The 26,875-nt window shown below is 35.2% G+C and overlaps 1 long non-coding RNA gene across 2 annotated transcripts in view; it reads left to right on the top strand.

Annotated features, from left to right (window-relative positions):
* Positions 1–26,875, top strand: part of LOC145685915 (uncharacterized) — a 101,232-nt gene that overhangs the window by 6,862 nt on the left and 67,495 nt on the right. The window contains exon 3 of one of the 2 annotated variants that reach the window (XR_014131500.1): positions 15,240–15,429. The exons of the other annotated variant lie outside the window; for it this stretch is intronic. This is a non-coding gene — a long non-coding RNA (uncharacterized LOC145685915). Of the gene's footprint in view, positions 1–15,239; positions 15,430–26,875 lie in introns of those variants that run through there. 2 annotated transcript variants of the gene reach the window in all.

Raw genomic sequence — 26,875 nt, 5'->3', positions numbered from 1 at the left:
ATTTTGTAAATTAAGTTCTAAGTAATTCTTCAATTCTTCTAGGAATTCAATAGCGTCACCAGATCAGGAGTGTCATTTCAGACTTCGCTTGAGGGGGGTAAGAGCACCAACTACATAAGACTTTCACGTTTTGTACTAGTATATTAGTAGACAATCTGTTAAAGTATATGCATTCTCAAACCCTGCGGGGGGCAATTGTCCCCTCTTGCCTCCTAAATGACGCCTCTGCGCCAGATTATTTTAGAGAAAGCTGAACATCTCGGCAAACAAAATCGAACCATCTTCTTCCTCCTAACGTCAGAAGGGTCTTGATATTTAAAATGCTGCTCAAGTGTTTATTACAAGACTTTAATTCATAAACTATAATATTTTAAATGTTCATATAGATAATTCTCTGTTCATTGTAGTTCCCTTCGGGATATTATACGTTGTTGGTCAGGGGTTTGTAACATTATAACTGACTAGGATCATGCCGGATTAAGAGGGGGTTTAGGGAAACTGTAGCCCAGTCCTCCAGGTGGACAACAGGACCCTCCACTCTGATCGAAATATCCCCAGGCCTCTACTTGGCTACCTAAAAAGATTTATAAAGATACAATCATTATCATGAAATAAAATATGACCAAAAATATGAAACATATTCTCTTAACTTTAACTTCTAAGGCTATATATTTTTCTAGCTCCGTACCTCCAGATGGGTTAATCCAGTCCTGACTAGGATACAATATCTTGAAAATACTGGTTATTGTAGTTAGTATTCTAATAATAGTATTTTACATTTAAGCATTGTCATTAAATTTACATCACTATACAGTAGTTTATAGATATATACTTCTGTGAGGATATATAAAGAAAATGTATTTAAAAAAGTCTGAAAATAGTGCATTTCCCCACTTTTTCAGGTGGATAAAAAGATGGCCCTAATTACAGCGGAGACGAAATAACTTGGTAGCCATGGTGTTCTCTGGTTTGTTTGTTTACACATATTAGTTCAACATTCGGAATAACAGATGATGCTGTACTAATAACTTGGAACTCATAGGGGAACTATGTTTGTCAATTTGCCAGTAATGTCAGAATAGTAATTACAATGTTGACATAGTAATAATCCATTAGATATGTGGGGGGAGGCAAGATACAATATTTGTCTTTCCATAATATCTTGCTGAACGGAGGTTTAAACCCTGAAAACCTCTCTTGCGTACGCCACTGCTCTTAACTAATGTTTTGCATAATATATACTACAAGAAAAACTGGAAGGATTAGGAAGGAATATGAATTACATTTTTCCGCCCTGTTTTCAATCTCACTTTACTCCAAGAACTAAAGCAATAGTACCAACAAATTCAGATTTCGCAACTTTACATTGTTGCAAACATGTAACTTGGACAACGTAATTACAAAATAGTAGACCTTAGTTGTTCTGGTCCAGGAAATTGAAAGATAACCTATAGCACAAAGTATGTGTTACGTAGTCAAACACCTTTCGCTTGCCACGTATATATTATATGTATAATCATAATAATCTCCATCCAAATTCATTTTTCTTTACAAAGAAGATAGGTTACTTTTTGACATCTTATATAAAGGGCACGGCGAATAAACTGTTGATTATACAGTGTACCGTTTTGTTTCATGTCAACGGGCATATTCTGTTATTCAGATGCACGTGTTTTTTTTTTCTTTTCTTTTTTTTTCTCTCTCGTTCCAATCACAGGGCCAATGACTCCCCTCCACAGTTCATTGGCACCCTTGTTTTGTACTCCTTTATCTCCTTTTCTACAGACACACACGTTGTTATTCTTTTCCTGGTTTGATTTTTAAAAAATGGGTGTTACAAAACAATATCACTCTCATAACTGTTTAACAAATGAAGCTACTTTATTTTCAATCTTTATAACAAAAAGCATAGATACGTAATACGGCATTTTGCATTATATTTTCCGCCTTTTATGGATAAAAGATACAAGTGCCGGTGTAACAATGTTGGTCACAGTGTCTACATTTTCCCTCACTCTGCATTTCTCATTCAAAAACCTTAGTAAGATGTAAGAAAATTTGGAAATAGAAAATACTTAAATTTTCAGATTTGTATATACAAAGTTAATTAGTTTTATTTTAGAATTTTACTTCAAGGGCAGATTAACATTTTGTATCGTGAACAATATACAAACCCGCTAATCAGAACAGCACTGCGGGCAATCTATAAAGCAAGGATGGTTGACCATAAGTATTCCCATAGGAATATTTGATTGGGAAACCAATATTTGATTGTCCATATCTTGGGATCAACTGAATGGATCCACCTCCATCAAAGAATTCCATTGCTAACTGTTAACCCACTACTTCCTGACTAAAATTAATGGTCACCTATCAAAGCAGTTCCTGAGATTTTGTGTTTCCCGGACCAACACAGTAAATATATTAAGGAGATTTTGGTAAACCAAACTCCTTAAAACATAACAATTTTGTAGAAACAAGTCCGTGCCAGCGTAGATAAACAGTTAATGGTCTTGTTTAGCAATCGCAAAATCCAGGGTACAAACTAATGATGGGCACAAAAACCGGTGTAATTTTGCAGTTAGAAAAACCGAAACCGGTTTCTAAAAATTTTCAGAGAAACTGTTTTTCGATCTTTATCACATTTATTTGATTTTATCAGACCGGTTCGATTTTCTGTCTAACTAGTTTCGGTATTAAAACTGGTTCGGTTTTCTACCCAAAACTTTTTGCTTCTTCGTTAAGTTGTTCGGAAATGAGTAGCCTACTACAAGAATCACTTGGACAGGACGTCCGATACTGGAATGTGGTATTTGTAGTAGTTTCGTTTCCAGCTCCTTCGTGGCTAAGCGGTTAACGTACGCGCCTTTGGCGTGGGAGACTCGGGTTCGACTCTCGGTGAGAGCTCATGTGGTTCGGATTCCACGTTAATCAGTAGGTCACGTCTCATATAGCCTCGCTGCTGAAAGGGACGTTAAACTCAAGATCACCTCACCACAATCTAATACACGTAGCCAAGTAGAAGAATACTGTCATCTCCAGTTGTAGTAACAAGTGCTCTTGTGTTTTGTTTTGCAATCTTCTGTTTGATTGGTGATGGAACAGCCATATCAATACCTAACTTATCTTTAAATTTTCTTCCACATCAGATGAAAATAACAGTAGAGGTTCTTTCAGGAAATTCTTTTTTGGGGGGAGTCAGTATTTGTATATTCGCGGAAGGACTGATCTGTGTTGTACAAGTCTATTTATGACTTTTAAAAATTATCTGAAGGTAATACTCCGGTCACCCTCTGAAAGAAACATTGAAATTCAAGTCAATATTCTAAATGCAGACCAAGACCACTTTACTTCTCAACTTAGTTTCCAGGTCACTTCTTTCATGTTACGAGTCAGATATGATGACACGTATCAGAACAGAAATAAACAAACAAAGAATATAAATAAAATAAACAAACTTCACTTCTTTTGAGATAGACCTACAAGTTATGACCAAACTTCTCTTTTACTATTTAACAAAGAATTTCTTAGTTGAGTAAAATTTCATTTTTTCTTTATCTTCCTCTGTCTCTCTTGCTCATTTCATTATTACCTTCTGAGAAGTCAGATAATAGTGTGAGAACTATTACTAAAATTGGTATATTTTCTTCAACCATACTATCCAAATTCCATGCATAAGCCCACATACTAGACCAGGTACCGTAAGAATGTAAATCTGTATAATGATAATGAATATAGGGTGGCCCAAAAGTAGGTGTACTGTCCCGTATTGATCAACTCATTGCTTTTTATATTATTTCTTATTGTTATCCATCAGGTAAACTTAATTTCTTTATTATTTTGTTCTTAATGTCTTTTTACTTATATCTTACGCTTGGTACAGCCGAAGCAAATAAACCTATAAGCTAGAATGTTGAACTTGATCAATGCAGGATTGTATACCTACTTTTGGGCTACCCTGTACAATGCAGCAAATTGGCGTTTTCCTTATTTTTCTTTTCTCTTTTCTATAAACTAAGGATTCAACACTATTATCGGTCATTTTAAATCATTTTTAAATATCTTTCCTCCCCTCCCCTAAGTTGCATCATCAAAGTGAAATGATAGAAAACATCCCAGTCCGGAACCTCATCTATGTTGAAAATTCGATTGAAGTCGGTTGGGTGATTAAAGAGATATGAAATCACAAACACAGTTACTTTCATTTATATATATATATATATATATATATATATATATATATATATATATATATATATATATATATATATATATATATATATATATATATATATATATATATATATATATATATATATATATATATATATATATATATATATATATAGTGGCGGATCCAAGTGGAACTATAGGGGCTATAGCCCCCCCTTGACGCTCAGATATACAGTGGATAAAATGGGCTTCAATCCTGCTTTATACTGGATAAAACGGCAAAATATGGTTTAGATCCTCCCTTGATCATATCCCGGATCTGCCCTATATATATATATATATATATATATATATATATATATATATATATATATATATATATATATATATATATATATATATATATATATATATATCACGTTATACAATTATATAATCTATTATTTCTTTAATCTATATTTCAGCTATACTATGTGATCGACAATTCACTTGAATTTCATATTTTCTGCATTTTTTGGGATTAATGTTCAATCTAAGAGAAGCATAAGATTCAATCTCGACGAGCACGTCAGAAGAATTCAATTGAATTGAATTGCTCTTTATTTCAGCGGGCGTGAAGAATAGTAATTGACGTGTATAAATGAATATCTGTGTAGTTGAGTCATAATTACCGCTTGTCAATTATTCAGTATAACTTTATTGAATAGTTTTTACAGTATTTACATTAGAAGAACAGTAATTGGCGTGTGAAAGTGAATATCTGTTTAATCGATCCATAATTATTCAGTTTGCCAGTGATTCATTGTAACTCTACTGGACACACCGTTCAGTAATGTTCCGTCACCGTTGTTCAGTAGTAATTGACGTGTGTAAATGAATACGTTTGTAATTGAGGTATGCCAGCATTTCATCGTAACTTTATTATTTTTTTTAACAGTGTTTACATCGGAAGAGTAGTAATTGACATGTGTAAGTGAATATCCGTGCAATTGTGCCATAATTACTCAGTTGGGTTATACGTGACATCTCAATTATCAACCTATGCTTCTACTTAGCTCTTTAACTTCCATTTTTCTATATGCCTTTATGAGTTACAGGAGAAAGAAACTGATCTCTTTATCTCTGCTCTAGAGACAGTGGGGTACCCAGGATTTCGTCAAGGGGGACCCAAACAGTCAATTTCATATCTTGTCAGTACAAGTGTGATTTTTGTAAATACAGTGGAATCTCGATAGTTCGAAGCTGAAGAGAATACATTAAAATACGAGTTATCGATTTTTTTAATAGTCAATGTTCAAGTTATTAAAGTGGCCACAACAAAAACAACGTGACTATTTTACCACTATAACTCGAAGGTTTATTCATTCAACCTCTACTGTATACCTGGAAGTTATGAAAGTTCCTTAAATTAAATAAAATGAGTAGTAAGCATAAAATACTAGACATAAGTAAAATACAATTACAGTACACAATAGCAACTATGACAGGACTAGCAACAATGGCAATTACGTAAAAACATACAGTTATAGCTTCGAATTATCGAGGTCACATCAAGAAAAATTCGACTTCTAGAGGTAAATTTCGACTCGTAGATATTCGCAGTTTCAGAAGTTCAAGCTACTGAGGTTTTTAAATATGATCATGAAACCGTTAAAATTCAATTTATTGAAGTTGTAATTTTTAAACATTCGACTTACAGAGGTTATTTTAACATTGAGTGTGATGACGAGTTCAAGGGTGTGTGAAAAAATTCGTGTTATCAAGAAATTCATGTTATCAAGTTCCAACTGTATAGCCTATCTTAATATAGCTAATTATTTTTCCATAATACGTATCTTGCAAAAAGGGGGAGGGGTAAACCCTTAAAGTCCTCTTGCATAGATCATTGTCCTCTAGTATTTATTTATTTATTGGCCCCAGTAGCTACACTTGCAGTGGCGTCCCTTGAGGAAGGTCACATCGGTAAAAAAATAAAAAAAAATAATAAACTTATATTGTTACAAGCTAAAGGAAGAACACTTGCCTAAAATCCTAATTGCTGTATACAAAAATTATGGAATTTGATAAGTGTTGTTTCCTTAGCTTGTAACAATAGAAGTTTAATTTTTTATTATATAACTTCCTTCAAAACCCGCCACTACACGCTTAGTTAGTGTATGTACTAGAACAAACCTTGGAGCAGAATACTTTAACAATCCAAGTCTGTGACAGATAAACATATCATAAAATCGTAACTAAGTGTTTCTTGCAAAACAATACCATTTCTCTTTAATGTTTGTGATAAAAGAGTTAGGAGCGAGTTGTTGAATTGGCAGTTTGTTCACGTTCGTTGGATACATCACGGATTGTTTCGTCAGTAGAAAAATATTTTCCACTTGTATTTAGAATTGGTATGTAAACGAACAGAAATTAACACGCAAGTGTTATTTCACCATTAGCCGATGTTAATTCAATATACAAAAAAGTCGCTTGTAAAAACAAACTGATACGAGAAGGAAGCCATTTTAACTTTAACTGGTAGAGATGTCTTTGTTGCATTCATATCGATCACTTTTTTTTTTTTAATTTGTATGGGTAGTCTGTCTCCTCTCTCCTTATTGGGTATATAGTTTATTTTGTCTGAATTTAAGAAAATAATTACGTTGTTCTTTTTCGTAAGAAATTGACTTTCCAGATGAAGAACTTGGGTTAAAATAATCGATTTCGGGATAGACATGGCCGCCAGCATTCAGTATTTGTTTTCAGAAAACATGTGCTGGGAGGGCACTTCTAAAACTACGTATTAAGAAAGCCTACAGCTACTTATCTTACGCGCAACAAGACGTTCAATTGTCACTTATCTATTCAAGGTTGACAGTTAGAGACACAAGGTACCACCTAATCTCTAAATATGACAAAAAAGAAGAAGAAGAAGCTTCAGCAGGAGCTTTACAACACTTGTAAAGTAGCAATATTAAAATATTTATTTATGTATTCTGAAAATATTTATCTCCCACTGCTGGTACTATTCTAGTAGTATTACTAATCTTATCTCCTCCGGGGGGCACTCTCAGAGCTCCAGGAGCACTGTTCCCCCAAAAAACATTCCTAACAGAAACACTGCCACCAATTTCATACGAGATCATTTATCGTTGGCCAGGTGAGAACAAGATAGTGTGTGAATAGTGTTCCAACTTATCCACAGAATGGGAAGTGTATCAAATCAAGATTTGATCCATGTTATGCATCACTATATGTAAAAAGGTATTTAGTTTCGATTTCATTAATTAGTTTGTTTGAATTTATCATTGAGGCTATATCAGAGGTGAACCTACAGTTTACGATAGAATTCGAACCACCATAATGCTTTCGAAATTTTAATGCTCTCCCACTGGCAATAGAACCCGGGATCGCGTGCACCAAAGGCGCACGACCTAGCCACGAGAGTAACAGCTAGGGCCATTGATTCTAATCAGAAAAATACAGCGCGTTTTGCGTAATGTTGTATATTTGAGTCTTGCTTTTGTTAGACTTAAAAGCGGTATATAATGTATAATTGAGTCTTGCTTTTGTTCAATTTAAAAGCGATACGTAAGGTATATTTGAGCCTTGTTTTTGTTCAATTTAAAAGTGGTACGTAAGCAGGACTGTAACTTATGAGGGGTAACTGTCCCCCCCCAGGGAAGCTTCCCGCCGTTTCAAGGGGGGCCCATTTTAAGACAAAATTTTCTTACTCCATGTAGGATACGAACATGAAATTATAAATGAAGCATCAAACAGGTTCACTACATTACATAAACAAAACAACACAGAAAAGGTAAATAAAAAAATGAGTTGTGGGCCCTTTTTAGGGATGCGCACGAGACAAGATTTGAGGCTGTCTCGTCTCGAAAATGTGCTGTAAAAGTGATGTCTCGACTCGAAAAATGTATGTTTCTCTATTGGAAGAGCTGTGACTCGACTCGTATTTTGTCAGGAAAACTCTGTCTCGACTCATCTCATGCGCATTCCTACCCATTTCAGTAAAAAATGTCTACTATTAGAGGTCCTGGAAATAATATTTATTCGCATGGCTTTGAGATTTGTCAATATTGTCCCCTTAATTAATTTGTCATGAATGGAACGGGCCTAGGGCGTAACTAACGGCCTTGCAGACCTTGCCGTGCGGGACGGCCCACAGGCTCCGAGGGGGGCATTAAGAGCAAGAGACCGTCTCCTTTAGCCTAACCGGCATAACCGTGGGACGTAAAACTCAAAGATTTCATTTCATTTCAAGAGCAAGAGAAAGAATGGAAGAAGGGGCCCAAGAACTAGAAAAACAACTTTTTATAGGGGTCCAAATACGCGTATTAATGCTTTCCCCGCCCAGAAAAAAATCTAAGTTACGGCACTGTAGTAAGGTATGTTTGAGTCTTGTTTTTGTTGTGTTCCGTTATGCTCATTGTTAAAACAAAAGTTTATTGCAGCGGAAAGAAGGGAAGGGAAAGGGAGGAGGAGGGAGAGAGTGGACAGACGCATACAGCTTTTAAATGGAACGCACCTCATGATGCTATAAGATAATAGATTAAAAGGAAACCTATTTAAGTAATGGGATAGCGAAGATAGATGATTTATAGTGACTTACCTACAATACCTTGTTCATAACGACATTGTAAACATTGTGTCCTTCTATACTCTAATAATTAACGTGCTGGATAATCGACCTTATGTATAAATATAACCTTATGTATTAGAAATCGTGTCATGGTGAATCATCACTACATAATATAAATTATTCCAACATGGTAAGGTAGGTAACCTCCATTATAATATTAGAATACTGCAATGGTAGTAAATGATGCGAAGAAAGCATTTATCACGAAGTTATCCATAATTGTTCAGGTTTCCAGTGAATAAATCGCCAGCAGAAGTGCATATCTCCTTTCTTCACTTTTGTTTTTAATAATTTCGAAATTAATTGAGCAATTGCAGTACGGTACTGTACAAATACGATAATATGTCAGGTGTGACCAACTCATAGTAAGATATGTCCAGTTTTCATGCATGATCTTGAACGTGCCACTTCAAATTAACATATAATAATAATAATAATAATAATAATAATAATAATAATAATAATAATAATAATAATAATAATAATAATAATAATAATAATAATAATAGAGTAAGCACTTGGCCTAGTAATTAGTATGTGTGTTTCCACGTCTTGTTTCCTCCATGTGAAATACTAAATACATGGAGTTCAAACTAATTTATTTGTACGTAAAGTGTAATCAATGGTTCATAAAGTGTAATCAATGTAATCAATGTTTCTAATTTGATTTGCAGTAGTGGTCCCGTTTAACGTAGTCGCTACCGCTCTCGCCTTCGGTGCGAGGGGTCCTGGATTCAATTCCCAGTGGGGGCACTCGGTCGAAAAAGTGTAATAAACTTTTTCAGGCCAGCCAACTTGAATGAGGTTTTCCTGAGTTTTTCTCATTCACACCAGTCAAATATCGGGATGGTACCTAACTGATAGGTCCCGGGTCGCTTCCTTCCCTCCGTTTCTCCGGTTAGTGTGCTCGCCAAGGGACGTTATCCCTTATACGTGACAGGCTAAATGGCCATGGGTGCCGAAAGCCCAGCAATCTCAATCCAAAATCCTTGATTTGCAGTTTAGAGTCCCTTTCAGCACCGAGGCTATATGAGACGTGGACCTACAGCTACAGCTTAACGTGAAATTCGAACCATATGAGCTTCGACCGGGAATCGAACCTGGGCCACCCAGTTCTGTGTTTTTGTTCAACATATCATTAAAGAATCGAGACGTGTCACTATCAGCGGCCACCGGATGAGATCTTAGTTAGCTTCATTCAATTTCAAAGTAGGACAGGAAAATAATATAACAATTATCTTGCTGGTAGCCATAACGTAATAACTAAGCTTTTCCTGGGAGTGGGGTGAAATAACACTGCTGATCTGGATAAAACTTAGATATCGTATATGAAATACCTAATTGATACGCCAATTGATTATTCAGTGAAATGCAGCGCTTTTATTGCATGAAATACAGTAAAATCATTAACTGTAAAAACAATACGTAAAAACAAAGAGCTTGATTGATCACATTATCATGCTATATTCGTGCATTGTTATATGTTTTATGAAACATTTTCCAGGTGCATGTAAATTATCTCAATTTTCCAGTGATTTATGTCTATTTGCGTGAAATCAAAAATATGTTCATTTTTTATTCCAATTTTTTTTCACCCCATAAATTGTATAACATTATTCATTCGCGTTTCTTACACCCTTTAACCTATAGAGTATACAACAAGTATCAGCACGTGGAACTTCTTTTTAAATACGAGTATTCACCACAAAAATCAAAAGAATTTTTCTAACATATTTGAAATATCTTGAACAAACATACGGTATATTGGTAATTGGTGATTTTTATATAATCACTAGCGTCGATTGCCGCTCGCTTCCCTGGGTTAAAGTAATTAAAATTAGTAGTATGTTCCATTAGTTAGTCACTTTTTACTATTACTAAAACGCTCTCAAATCAGTAGAAACAAAGAAACTATAATGAAAAATCAGAAAATAATAAGTAATCTAAACAAATAAGAATTAAATATTACTATTGTGAGCTGAATTTGGACTTAACCTTTTAATTACGGAGCCTTTTTAAAAAATAAAGCCTGGGATACGGCGCCAATTTCTGCAGTTGCCTAGTATGTCTCCTGAATAAAACACATACAAGTGCATATATGTGATACCCAGAAAGTTAAAAAAAAAAATAGGTTTAGTGCGCAAACTGCCAGGTATCTATAAATAGTTACTTCGTATCCCAAGCCTTATTTTTAGGTAACTAAATATAGTTACTTCGTGTCCTAAAGGTTAAACGGCACCGAAAGTGTCACTACTCATCTCAGCGGCCCCGAAAACTATGGATTCGGCACTGCTAACATCGGTCATTTTCGATCATTTTTATAGGTATACATCTCCTCCTCATTCGGGTTGCGGGACTGAATTTGGATTTAAACTTCATCGGAAGTGTCACTATTCATCTCAGTGATTCTGAAAACTATGAATTTGACACTAATATCTGTGATTTTCAATTGTTTTTATAGATTATATCTACCCCCTCCCCCTTCCCTAAGTTGCATCGTCAAAGAGAAATCATCTCAGGCCCGAACCTCATCTATTTTGAACATTTGATCGAGATCGATCGGGTGGTTCAAGAATTATTTAGCCACAAACATAGTCACTTTCATTTTTAAATATATAGATTATTATTTTTGAATTTACAGAATTTTAATGAAGGATAACTTTCGCTTTATTCTTTTCAAAATTACATATAAATATTTGGATATTGTTTTGTTTGATTTTGCTAAAAATAAATAAATAAATAAATAAATAAATAAATAAATAAATAAAATGCAGGTGCAGTTTAAAATTTGTATATGGGATAGTATACCTAGACAATATTAGTACGGAAATGAATGTCCACGTGATACAGTAAACTCCTTTGGTAGCTTCTTTTATGTACAGTCTTATTTAAAATGACTCGGCTATACGTTTCTCTCTTTGAAAAGCCTAGCAATCTTGCCTACAACCTAAATTAAAACCAAGCATACGCTGATTTTTTTTTCTCCAATTGAAATCATTATTTATAGCCAAAGTGTAAGAATGTCTTACATATGTTTGGCAAAATATTGCCTTGTAAAAGAACGTGAGGAGGATGGAAAAGAATTTTTGAACAAGAGTGTATCCACTGTCCCTTGTCTCCGTTTGGATTTTGGATACGAGATTGGTTATTAATCAACTCGGGTAACCACAGTAACGAGAATCACGCGAAATTTATATTGTAGGCCTATATTATATAAATAGCCACCGTTATCCGTTAAGACGTTAACGGACCAACTTTGTTAAAGAACTCGGCCAGAATAATCGCTCTAGCTATCTATTGCAATAAATAAATAAATAAATAAATAATAATGGACTCCATTATTAGCAAAACAATCTTATAAGTCTTACTGTGTGATTCTAATAGAGTAAAGGGTGTTGGCCTACTGAATCCCGTAAAATCACCGAAGTCAAGCAGTGGAATCTGGTCAGTATAGAGGGTGTTCATTAGGGAAAAGCAGATGACGTTGACCGTGTGTGGCGTTTACCTAGCGCCATGAAGATATTGGTGAGCTATCTGTATGTAAGTAATAGGGAATTCCAGTCAAGCAACAATGTGACTCGTAATATAAGTATCGATCACACATCACCCAACTTAACATCGAAGGCTGGTTGACTTAAGTCCTTCAGAACTTTGTATCAGGAAGTTTAGTTTCAGGATGTTCATTAATGTATGTTGTCGCTTCATTATGAAGTAACTGTTATTTGCTTGATTGAGATCTTCAACACCAAGATTACATAAGCCCGAAGGATCTTCTACATAAAGTGGATCCTGAACCACTTCTCGAAGTTGATTTTTCGAGGAGTATGCAAAACTCATATTTCACTACTTGGGGTGGCATGTTTCCTTTAAACTCTATTGGGAGAAGTGGCTCATGGTATATAAGCCTAATGTCAAGCCAATAAATTTTGCCATACAAAGAACTTTGAAAGTTGAGCGTGTGTTTGAAAAACCTGGAATCTGGGTCAATTGCAAGAGTGCTGCTCCGTACTCTCATCTTGAAGAGAATTCAAATAAAAGATGGTAAAGAAAATTTTAGAAAGTCCGTTGCGAATAGTTTTGGTATAGGATATGTGGACGTGGAGCAATGTAATGTAGTGTTTCTTACACAAAACTAAAACTAAACTCCTGGCTCAACAGTCCTCAATGGACCAGGGTCTATAATAGCAGCAGCCTTGTGGCACTTATCCCTTTTGGGTGATGTGTGGCGAGAATATCGGCTACTTTTGTCGTTAACACTGGACTTCTAGACCGGAATTCGCTATTTTTCGGTACTGGGAGGGGGTAGAACGGACAATCAGTGGTCTACAGAACAGAAACTCACATTAGAGAAACTAGAAATGCAACTCGATTGGGTGTAAACTTGAAAACCTAGAAGTGGGTAAAGCTTACCCTAATATATTATCCGGATATGGAGTGGACTAGACATTCAAATATCGATTTCAATTCAATTTAAGTAAATTCATTTTATAACAGGAGCATCATTTGGGGAGGGCAGAGGCAATTCCTTCCAGTTTGAGAAGCACATGATTTGCATATTAGTGCATTAATACATTCATTTATACATTAATACATTATATACATTAATTAATTACTTTATATTTCATTAATACATACTGTTTTATAACGTCAAATTAGATGTAAAATGAGACATTTATTGTAGATAATAGGGCTCAACATCCGAAACATTTGTCGGATTAAATATAGTAGGCCCAAAAGTAGGTGCATTGATCAAGTATAACTTCTAGCTTATAGGTTTATTTGCTTCGGCTGTTCCGAGCTTAAGATATAAGTGAAAAGACAATAAAAACAAATAATAAAGAAACGAAGTCTACCTGATGGATAACAATAAGAAATTATATAAAAAGCAATGAGTTGATCAGTACGGGACTGTATACCTACTTTTGGGCCATCCTGTATATATAGGAACCGAACCACCTCTCTATATTATTCCATTAATTACCTTACAGCAGAATTACGATTTATTTCTGCAAAAGTTTAGTAGCATATACATGTTTCAACTTATACTAAGAAAACGTTTATTTCAAGGTTTGGGAAAACGTCATGTGAAAAAAAAAAGTTAAATGTTTCCAGAATAAACGTTTTAAAAGGAAACGTCAATATTTTAAAAATAAACTCATTGTATGATTTTCTCTCTTTCTCCTACTACCCATAACAAATGTATTTAGGACAGCTAGCCATACACGATGGAATAAGACCTAGGAATCCTCTCATGGTTTGTCCTAGCTTCAAAATGTCAACGTGTTTGACGTTAGACATGACATTTCCTATGTTCTGAATGATCGTATAAGATTTTCCTTCTTACAAAGTGCTCTTGGTTTCCAAGATTCTTCGTAAGATTTTTGACGATTTGAACAACACCAAATAAGAAAAAGTCAAAACAAGAACAATTTATATCATATATTGATTACTTTTCAGCCATGAAGTTTTCGGATGATAATTTGAAAAGTGTTTCTATTATTTTCTTGTTTTCTTTTTTTAAATTGTGGATCTATATTTAGCAATGTCATTTGTTATGACAAGGAAAATCTTTGCGTGTGTGCCATTCAAGGATAGGAAATCCTGTGGAAACATTTTTCATAACATCGTTCTGGGAAAATTTCTAAAAGAATTCTGGGAACTTAGTCCATCGTCTATGACAGGCATTTGCTGATAATATAATAATTCTAAGTCTGTAAGGATGGGATTACTTCAACATCTATCAATACTCTTCTTTAATTCATTAGCAATGTCATGATATTATTCTCATATCAGAAACATACATACAGGTATTTACAAAGTTACAAACGTTATATAAGATTTGACCAATACATAGCCACAATCTTCGAGGTCTGATGGAGGTCATCTTCCTCGCAGGATGTTGAACACAGTCGACATTGGAGCATATGATTAACCGTCTCGTCTTCTCTACCGGTACAATCGCACTTAGCATTATTCTCTTTAGTGTAACCACATCTTGCCAAATTTTTACCCTTGACCTGCTCAGCCCTAATCTTAATCTATTCAAAGACTTCCATGTTAGTCATCCCTTGCCGTGCCCAGCTGGTAAAATTTCAGATATTCTTTTCCAGTGAGAGAGAAGGGGGGAGAGGAGCTTTGTCCACATAACCTTGCTTTTTCTATCAGTGATAGTAAGTTACTTTGTTTTTTTTTAGACTAATTGGTGGATGAATTGCTCTTTGTGGACAAATCGTCTCCAAAGAAATTTTCAGCCTCTGAATCCGTGTGAGCGAAGATGGAAAAAATATCTGAGATGACCACAGCAGCATCATTTCAAATTTTCCCAGGATGGGGGAAACTTGTCCATTGACTTGTCCGTGTGTTCTACGTTTTTGGTTATTAATTTCAATATTAATAAACAATCTATTAAAAAGTATGTATTTCTTAAACTCAGGTGTCTTCTGTCCTCTCCAAATGACACCCCTGGATGACTACGAGACGTAGTGAGCTAACGCTGAGAATGTTATGGACAAGCTAGAAGCCCAATATAATGCAAATGCAGAGGTGCAATCGTTGTCGAGGCATAAAATATGGCTTAAATTGTACTTGCTTTGGCTGTAAGGCTCAGTATATAGAGATTAAAGCACAACCATACAAAATATGTTTCTTGTTTTCAACTCCCCCTCAAATTGCCACAATAACCCCTAAATCGTAAATGAAAAATGAAATGAAATCTTTAAGTTTTACGTCCCACGGTTATGCCGGTTAGGCTAAAGGAGACGGTGATGATGAGAGATGAGTGAACATGATGAAATGAAGAAAGTGGGAGGAAACGAGAGAACCCCGAGAAAACCCACGAGCACGGTGTTTGTTCACCACAAAGTTCACTTGGCGGGGACTGGGATCGAATCCGGGAAACTCCTAAATCGTTTGTCTGACCAAAAAATAAAGTTTCATGATCTTTCTTGAAACATAATTCAAGATCTTTCAAATGGTATGATAGTATCCTACAGATACCTTTAGAGAAGAGTTTGAACATTAGGGCTGGAGTGAATTCGTTCCCTGTGTAAGGGAAGAGGAGTCAAGGGAGAAGGATTCAGCTTAGGCACACACTAATCGAAATTTTTGTAGGGAGGAGCCAAAGTTTAGGTGAGAGGGTCCAATATCACAAAACACTACATCTATGTAGTATTAAACCTGTGTTATTGTACTTGTACATCTAAAAAGATTATAAGTAATTGTAAATACAGTCAGTTTTATAAGGAAGACGTAGATGAAGTGTAAGAACAAATCTTTATGCTACATCAATCAATTTTGTGCCAAACAAATATACTTTTATTAAGAAATATCCAAATGTATGTTGAGTTACGAAGTTTGGAAGGGGGTTACGGGCCCCATAGATGTGAGAATGTGCGCAAGTAGTGTAGACAGTTGGAATATTTGGTCGGAATGCGCTTCAACGACGACAACGAAGTTAAAAATGAAATTCTATGCTTCCTTAACACGTTGACTGCCATCCATATACACGGCTCTCTCGTACAGGGCCGCGTGTATTATTTTCCATACACAAACAATATATTGCACTTTTCTCGTGTTCGTTCTATAGGTGTGTATGTAGTTGCATACATATGACGTAAATGTCAAAATTTAATGTCCACGCTGCGTATATGCAAAACCATACACGAGGAAAATTATACATTTATGGGGCTAAAACGAAGGGAAAACAAATTATTACTGGCGGACTGTTGCCCGTTGCAGGTCTTATAACGCTCAACAGATACGGTGGCAGTCAAGGTGTACACATGATAGCAAGCTGATATGAGATGGGCATATAAAAACTGGGACAGAGTATACAAAAAATGCAGCGACCGAAATTGCGATTATATAGAAAAGTAGATAAAGATACGAGCTTTAAAATAATGTAAATTTTATTGAAAATAAATATTTCTGTGCATTTCTACAAGTAAAAATGGCCAGACTTTTGTGACCGCCCTCGTAATTACAAAAGTGCAACGGCTCTCTGAGCTTCCCTTCGGTCCAAGCTGGGGAATTATGTGGAGAAACAACATTATAAACTTCACAGTCTCAATATCAAGATTTCTCTGATTTTCGAAAAATGAAATATTTCAGTTTTACGTCCACTTTTATGCTGGCTAGGCCAGAGGAGACGGTGATGATGAAAAATGAATGCAATAGTGGAATGAATAAAATGGGAGAACCCCAATAAAACTCACAAACAGTGTTTGTGCACCACAAATGGGATTGAACCAGAGACCTCACGCACTAGAGGTGAACGCTCTACCACTTTTTTGTAAATAGTTCCTGACTTATTTTTCTTCTATTTCCACCATTTTTCAGGACTACTAGACACGACAGGGACACGAGCACAGAAGCATCGAGACGGTAGTTAAAATTCCACCCTTGCTCTTCAGAGGGACTCGAACCCCCAATGGGTTTCACTTCACGATCATCAGCCTAACTCCTCAGACAGCTCAGCTAAACCCACAGGCTTACCACTAAGCCGCCGTGTCTCTACTCTGATTTTCAAAGCAGAATCGAATGGAATTATGCATAGAAGACAACAAGCTAATGCGATGAATTGATTCCATCTTTATTGTACTAAACAGAGAGAGAGAGAGAGAGAGAGAAAAGAACCTTGTACTATGGTCAGCATGTACGAAAACATGAAGATTATACCACGATCGATGTGTGCCGTGCCCACAAAAAGGTAGGAAACTTCTATTGTACGTAATACATAACTTAAGAAATAAATACTAAAAAAATGCGTGTTTGACTTCCCTGAAATGAAGAAATCGAATGTTCATGGCTGAAATGTTATTTCTTCAGAGGATTAAATGACCTAGTGGAGGTACTTCCTGTTTACAATAAAGCTTTTGCAGGAAGCCAATTACATGTACGAAAACGGAGCAAAACCAGAAACGAGAATAACAACCACGACAACGAAAACAACAACAACAAAAAAAGGAAAAACAAGTTTTTTTGTTTCAATGCTGGAGAAATTTACCAGTAAACCGTGAAAAACATTATTTTTTAAAAATTTATTTTTCTAGTGTAAAAAAAAAATACATACACAAACACAAATGAAGAAGCCTAGTGAAGCATTGAATGTTTCATCTGAGAGATCATGATGCTGTGTTTCATGGAAATGAAATTCTCTGGAAGTGTTCTGACAAAAACAGGTGTTCGTTACGGTAGGTGGAGGGGATGTGGTAAACTATAGAACGGGTGGACTTATAAGACAACGGAACGCCACTCTCTCGCTGTTTGTTTGTGTTTACGGATGTTATCATCTGGATAGGAAATAAGAAAATAAATTAATCATTTCCTTTCAAAAACATAAAAAAAAGAAAAGAAAAACAAGATGAGAGAGGAAATTACCAAAATAAATGATGATATTCAATTGCTAAACGAATAACAAGTTATTGAATATTTATTTCATTCGTTTGACTTATCATATATACAGGATGTTCCAAAAGAAGTGTCACAATATTTTGGGGACTGATTCCTCACATCAAAATAAGAAAAAACGCCCATAAGGACCTATACTCAAAAGTGGATAGTTTTGGAGTTAAAGGGTGCCGAAAACGTGAAGCAAGTGAACTTTAAAAATTCATCGCTCCAGTATTATGGGATCTACCGTAGTCGGGTCAAGGCATCACTGAGGAACTGGTATGTGAACTATTCAAATATTCATGTTTAAGAATACTCCAGTACTTGCACACTAATTTTCAGAGAGGTAGGTGGAGACAGTGTTTCTTCCAAACATGTTTTTTTTGGGGGGCACTCCCCCCCGGAGCGCTGAGAGTGTCCCCCGAAGGAGACCAAAATATAACGTCTTTAATATAATAATAAACAAAATAGTACCAGCAGTGCCCCCACGGAATACAAGTGTACCCCCTGGAACATTGTTTCTGAAAGAAACACTGGGTGGAGAGTGATCAAGTACTCTCAAACAGTCTCTCTAAAAATGATTGTGCAAGTACCAGAGGTTTTGAAAAATGGATATTTGGATAGTTCACATACTAGTTCCTCAGTGATGTATATACACGACAACGATCGGTGCTTTAAAATTCATTTTTTCACGTTTTCGGTACCCTATAACTACGAACTATCCGGCACCCAATACGCACTTCCGACCACAGGTCCAAATCAATTTTTTTCTTATTTTGATGTGAGTATTCTATTCCCAAAACATAATCACAAATTTTTGTACCACCCCGTATAGACAAGGTGGTGGTAAACTATACCAACAAGCTATAAGTGGTGATTCCTCATATCAAAATAAGAAAAGAGTTCATGGAGGGGCATATGGGGAAAAGTACATAGTTTCGGAGCTAGGGCCGTACAAAAGCGTAAAAAAAAAAAAAAAAAAAAAAAAAAATCACGGCATACATTATTCCGAAGATGTGAAATCGGGAAGCTGGTGCTCCCTAACACTTCCAACTTCTCACCAACGCATTCCTTGTTCACAGTTTTCAACCCTACTTTGCCTACTTTGGACCCACTTCTAAGTACAAGCATATCTGGGAATTCTGTTGGAAGCATGTCTGCGAATTATGCCTTATGTGGAATTCTTAACACACTTACAGCACGTTACTGAAACATGCATTTCTCGATAGTTTCTAAATTACTGATGGCCGTTTCCGGAAATATAGTTTTCCAGTTTCTGGAAATCACATCTTCCGTTTTTGCGGAAAATGTGGCCATCCATATTTTAAAAGACTTTATTACCGCTGATATGGATCGCTACTCCACGGTTCCTCGAAGTAATGGTAGTTATAATGTATTTTTTTACGTTTTTGAACTGCTCTAGCTCTCAAAGTAGGAACTTTTTCCCAACAGTCCAAATTAACTTTTCCCCTTATTTTGATATGAGAAATCAGCTCTTACAGCTTGTCGGTATAGTCCACTAACACCCTATACACATCATAGTTAAACATTGTTAACCCACTGCTAGATGAAGGTATCTCCAACTCTTCTCTACTTTGCGTAATTCTCTTCCAGGTTTAAATATATTAATCAATAGCGCAGTAATGCACTAATCAAAAACTTAAAATTCTTACTTATCTGCGGAGCATCTTGCTACACCTGAGCAAACCCTGCAATGACTATTCTCCTTTGTATTTTTATGAGTGTGCTCTGGTTTCCTCTATGTGTCATGAAATATTTTCAAATTATGTTAAAATTTGAAAGATAAAATATGAAATATTTCCTCAATTTAAAGGAAATATATGTTGAAAGTTAAAGGAAATAAACCATAATTGTATTAAAAAGAAAGAAAGAAAGATAAAAGTATATATCATAAGGTTTATCAAAATAGGTGAATATCATAGTAAATTTTAATGAGCTTATAGAATCTTGTTCATTATAGCTTTCGAACTATTCCAACGTATTAATAAAACTGACCAATTTATTTATATATACTGTATTAATAAAACAAAACTGACCAACCTGTTTCTATATGGTGTATTAATAAAATAAAACAGACCAACATCTTTCTATATGCTGTATTAATAAAACAAAACTGACCAACCTATTTCTATATGGTGTATAAGGGCGCCCATCAGGAAATTGTACTTCGGAAGATCGAAAACCCAATAGAATTGTTAGAATAGTTACCGCAAAATTTGAAACTAAATTTGAAATGTCGCTTACACTTACCCCCTTCTGGAAACCACAACATGGGAGCCCTTGATGGTGTATTAATAAAACAAAACTGACCAACCTACTTCTATATGGTGTATTAATAAAACAAAACTGACCAATCTACTTCTATATGGTGTATTAATAAAACAAAACTGACCAACCTATTTCTATATGGTGTATTAATAAAACAAAACTGACCAATCTACTTCTATATGGTGTATTAATAAAACAAAACTGACCAACCTATTTCTATATGCTTTGTTAATAAAACAAAACTGACCAATCTATTTCTATATAGGCTTACTGTGTTAATAAAACAAAATGACCAATATATTTCTGTATACTGTATTAATAAAACAAAACTGACCAACCTATTTCTATATGCTTTGTTAATAAAACAAAACTGACCAATCTATTTCCATATAGGCCTACTGTGCTAATAAAACAAAATGACCAATATATTTCTATATGCTGTATTAATAAAACAAAACTGACCAATCTACTTCTATATGGTATATTAATAAAACAAAACTGACCAATCTACTTCTATATGGTGTATTAATAAAACAAAACTGACCAACCTATTTCTATATGCTTTGTTAATAAAACAAAACTGACCAATCTATTTCCATATAGGCCTACTGTGCTAATAAAACAAAATGACCAATATATTTCTATATGCTGTATTAATAAAACAAAACTGACCAATCTACTTCTATATGGTGTATTAATAAAACAAAACTGACCAACCTATTTCTATATGCTGTATTAATAAAACAAAACTGACCAACTTATTTCTATGTGCTTTGTTAATAAAACAAAGTTGACCAATATATTTTTATATGCTATGTTAATAAAACAAAACTAACCAATCTATTTCTATATGTTGTGTTAATAAAACAAAACTGACCAACCTATTTTTAAAATTTCTAATTAGTATAAAATGAATAATTCAAAAACAAAATGGATTTTTTGCCTCTCAAAATGGGATTTTATAACGTTTCAGTTAGGCATCACTGAAACCAGTTGATGTTCTCTGTGCGGCATTATCCAACGTCGTGAAGACAACTGGGGAGCTAAGTGGAAAACGAGATGGTGGACTCGGGTTGAGAGAACAAAGCAGCACCACCAACGGAACTTACAATGTGCTCGCAATACAACTCTCCATTTCAAGTTGCTCTCTGATTTACCGGGGCTTCTACCAGAAAATTTTCATTAAATAATAATAATAATAATATTGGTTTAGATATTTCCTTAAAATAAACCCTTTATAATTTCATTTCTTTTTTCATATGTTTTAGTAGGTGTAAGTATAAACACAAAAACAAAGTAACTTCTTATAGTACCATACAAAAAAGAAATTAAGGATATTTCATAATCGGTTTCCCTCCGAAAATAGAATCTTATCATCTTGATCTCTCGTAATGACAATGTAGTGAAAAAAAGTATGTGTACAATGTCATTTATTTTTGTGCAACATAATTGTATCGAATATCCTCACACACTCACATATGGAGTGATTGTATGTATTCGAATGTCGTGTTCACTCAACTTTATTTGATATATACAATCTTACGTAACTCTAAAGAAATACCAACACAAGAATGAGCATGATGAAATTTGTCATCATAGACTGTTTATCTAGTCCTAAGTGGAATTGCTTTCTTCATCTGAATAAGCTCTTATCCATACATAAGCTAGGACTACATCATGCTCATTGTTCTTGTATTCATAAAACCGTGCTCATGGAACAAACTGCGAATATATTAAGTGGATTTCAAGTGTTAGGTTCATAGGGTACGCGATCAGAAAAGTATGTGTGTGTGTTACAAATACGCAGTTTTTAAATAGATAAAACGCAAATTCTGTTAAGACTTGCCACATGATGCCTCTTTGTTACACCAGTACGGATATTTCTTTTCTTTTAAAGCATCAATCTGACTTTAATGTATGTTTATTCTCTGTACATGTCGGTTTGCATGTTATGCTTTTCCCCTCACGTGAGCCGGTCACAACATTTTTGACCTTGGGCAACTCTGTCGAACACTGCAAGGCGACGGAGTCACACACCCGCTCCACGTGACTTTCTTTAGCCACTGGCAAACTATAGCAAGCAGAGAACGTGTAGAGTACTAGGCAGAAGAGAGATAAGGAAACTAGGCCAAGAGGAGTGTATATACAATACAACTAGCAATATATAGAAAACTAATGTTTTAGCAATCGATTTAGCTATGTAATCATGAAAAATACCAGTTTAACTCCCACTCAGAGGCCAAAGTATAACATCATACAAACGTGCCACATAATAAAAGAGTAATGGCTTCGCTTAGGTATCGTTACAAAAATGCAGTTATAATGTAGCGTTGGTGAATTTTGGCCTTGAAACTGTATAGAAAACTTAAAAAAAAAAAAAAAAAATACTAGACGTGATACCGTGATACGCTACGGAATCTCAGCAACCAGAAACAAATAATACTAACAAAAAAAGGAAGTATTAATCTATGGTCAACAGATTTTATTGATCGTACTGTTAATAGGTTACTTGGAAAAATGTGTCAATCATAGACCATAGAACTAACTCGAGACTACACAAGAGTACGGTACTGCATACAGAAAAATCAAATAAGATTACCCAGGGGTCAGACTCCCTGAAATTTTCAGATGATATACATGGTATCAAATAGCCTTTTAGGTAGGCCCTATATCTAGTTTCTTTTTTGTTCTTCTTCATATTCATAACAGGTATCGAAATAACTTAAAGAACGAAAACACTATTCCTGAGGCCGAAATTTTCTTTGATCATAACCTTCTGCTGGCCGAAGTGGATATGCAGATGAAAAATGTCATCATATGTATTCTGCCATTATTGACAGGTCACTTGCCGCAACTGAGAAGCTTTCATGCTCCACGGTCTTCCGCCAACTTCTTTGTCTTCACGTACGATCTTTCTATTTTGATATCGTCCATTAATTGTAGTCTTCTTCGCCCCCTCCATCTCTTTCCTGCCACGATATCCTCTAGCACATCCCTCGTAATATGGTTCTTTCTTAGCCAATGTCCCAACCCTAGCTTCTCTTCCTCTTCCTAATAGTATCTAAACTTGTTCTTTTCTTCCCCACGATTTCTAACACCATCTCATTCGTTTTCCTCCCGACAAACCTAATTCTCTCCATTCTTCTCCATATCCACATTTCGAAATTTTCTAATCTTTTTTCTAAATATATTTTTTGCGTAATGTCCATGTTTCTGCCCCATACAGTACAATACTCCCACGAAGCATTTTGCAAGTCTTTGTTTTTTCAACTCTTTATTCAGGATTCCTCAAAATAGTATTTTCTTCCTCCTAAAGCCTTCTTTCGCCATTCCTATCCTTACTTTTATTTTACGTCCACCAGAAGAAAAGTAGGTAACAAGAAATTAAATATTGAGAAGTTTTAAAATGAAGTATCAATTTTTTTCATACAAGACTTCGAACAAAATTACACAAACAACGAAAGAATAGATGCAGGTAGTAACAGACGGTGGGAGCAGATAAAACTTCGCGTACAGCAGGCTTCAGAAGAAGTAATGGGTAACTGCAAACACAAGACGGCCGTAATGTTAAACAACCAGTTAATAGGAGAAACAGACAGAGCAAAAGAAGAGTTTTACAAAAGAAAATGTAAGGACATAGAATAGTTAGAAAGAGTTGGGAAATATGAAGAAATATACAAGGAGGTGAAATTTATAAAACTTAGGAGAAAACAACTCGAGTAATACGATGGAATAGAAAATAAGAATGAAAAGACAGTCAGCGAAAGAAGTGAAGTCTTAGCAAGGTAGAAAGGATATGCTAAGGACTTGTATGAGAGTAGTAGAGATGGACCACGTGGTCTAGGTGTTCAAGAAGAAAATGAAGTACACAAGGACAATAAAATGTTTAGTATTCTTCGGGATGAGTTTGAAAAAGTTATATCCGAGATTAGAAATGGAAAGGCAACCATGATAAATAATATACTAATCGGATTCATTAAGAATATCGGAGATACAGACAAGAAAGAATTGTTCCTATTCTACAATGAAATACATGAAACAGGAGAATGGTCAAAAGATTTCCTAAAGACGCGCATGATACAACTGGCTAAGAAATCGAACCTACAGAGATATGAGAACTACAGAATTATTAGTAGGTCTAATGCAGCAAAAAATATACTTCGAATACTAAACAGAAGGTCGAATGGAGAAATGAAAAAGATGATGAGGAACAACTCGGGTTTAGGAGAGGTAAATCACATAGATAAGACTTACCTAATACAGGGTGGCCCAAAAGTAGTTATACAGTACCGTACTGATCAGCTCATTGTATTTTATATCATTTTTTATTGTTATCCATCAGGTAGACTTAGTTTCTTTATTATTTTGGTCTTAATGTGTTTTTACTCATATCTTATGCTCGGAAGAGCCGAAGCAAATAAATCCATAAACTAGAATGTTATACTTGATCAATGCAGGGGTATATACCTACTTTTGCGCCACCCTGTATATTAGTTCTTCTTTGCCAGGATTAGAACATTAGTTAAGTTTTCTTCCCTTAGTTTGAAGCGATAAAAATGTCGAACAGTCTTTGGTAAAAGAACTTCGGGGCCATTTTCTGCAAGGTGATAGTGTACATTTAAAGTGTTCATATTATAAAATAGGAGAGCGCAATGGCCTAATATTGCAGAGAAAAAGCGTCTTAAAGTTTTCGACTAGCCGCATATGTCGTACGTTGCGCAAATTTATCAAGTGACGACATGGGAAAATCTGTAGCATCTGTGACTCACGTGTCAAGGGTCACGGGTTCGAATCCTGCTGTAGTTAACATTTTTGTTTTTTCTTCAACCAATAAAGTAACCACTTGTAGCTATAAGTAAAATGTAAATTAACCATATGTTTATAATGAATTAGAAGAATAGAAATATTCATATCAGTTGTAAAATCTTTCAATGTTCCATGTTAATTAGCAACGAAATATAATCTATTTCGGAAATATATTGATATTACGAGTTGTATTATGGTCGTTGTGTAAAAAAAATGTTCTTGACGCTTCGTGTCTACATCTGTTGACAGTGTGAGAATTACAAGGGGGATGAGAAGGAAATCCCCTTTGGTAATACTGGTTGATACTATAACCAAAGGATATTTCCCCCTTATTCCCCTTGTAATAAGCGGCGAAAATCTGTCTCCAACATTGGGGGGATGATGACGGCTAAGACCGTTCCCATATTTTTTAAAGCGATGTTGAAAATATTTATGAAGTTGAAAAATAATACTGTGGAGGATCAGGGTACTTGTCTTCAACGTTGGGAGGCGAGCAGATTTGAGGTTTATTCTGGGGGATATCAGTTTCATCTCATTTTTCTTTGTGGCAATCGGACACAAATCATCACATTTCTCCCCAAAAATCACAATTCAAATCGGATTATTGTTGGACACCTCTCAGTTCCAAGGTTGGAGGGGACATGTCCCCCTCATCCCCCCGTGCCATTTGCGCCAGTGCTTGTAATACACACATTGTCAACAGATGTACACACGAAGTGTCAAGAACATTTTTTACTCAACGATTGTGGTAGCCATAATATATAACTCGTGATATCAATACGTTTACGAAATAAATTACATTTCGTTGCTAGTTAACATGGAATATTGAAATATTTTACAACTGATATGAATATTTCTATTGTTTTTATTCACTATAAACACATGGTTAATTAACATTTTACTTGCAGCTAAAAGTGGCAACTTTATTGGTTGAAGCAAAAAAGAAGAAAAAAAGTTGACCCCAGTGTGAATCGAAACCGCGACCCTTGGCACGCGAGTCACAGGTGCTACTGATTCTGCCACGCCGTCACTTAATAAATTTGCGCAACGTACTACATATGCGGCAAGTCGAAAACTTTAAGACACCTTTTCTCTGCTATATTAGGCCATTGTGCTCTCCCAGTTTGTAATATGAACACTTTAAATGTGCACTATCATCTTGCAAAAAATGGCCCCGAAGTTCATTTACCAAAGTCTGCTTTCTCCTTGTAAGTTGTACCAATGGGATTTCCTTCAAGAGTCGCCACTAATTAATTCTACGCCATTTTAATAAACTGGAAATCTAGTTGTTGCGGACCTCGAAAGGATAATTGATTGATTAATCGTTTTGAGTTTTACCGGGGCATTATGAGATGGGGTCTACTCTTTAAAATGGATTCTGAGTTACTTCTGTTACCCACGAGACGAGACGAGACAATGTCGTCCCGTACATTTGGTAGAAATCTCGTCTTGACTCTCGAAAAAAAGCCTTTCTCATCTGGGTTCGAAATTTCTTCCAATCTCATTTTGCAAATTTTGTTCAAAATTTATGTGCTGATTTTTTTCTCTTAGTTAACAGAATCTTTCCACGTCACGAGAGGTGCA

This window comes from Thermobia domestica, chromosome 1, assembly GCF_964235325.1.
Source record: "Thermobia domestica chromosome 1, izTheDome1.hap1.1, whole genome shotgun sequence".
NCBI classification, from domain to species: Eukaryota; Metazoa; Arthropoda; class Insecta; order Zygentoma; family Lepismatidae; genus Thermobia; species Thermobia domestica.
This window is presented reverse-complemented; position numbering and strand designations above follow the sequence as displayed.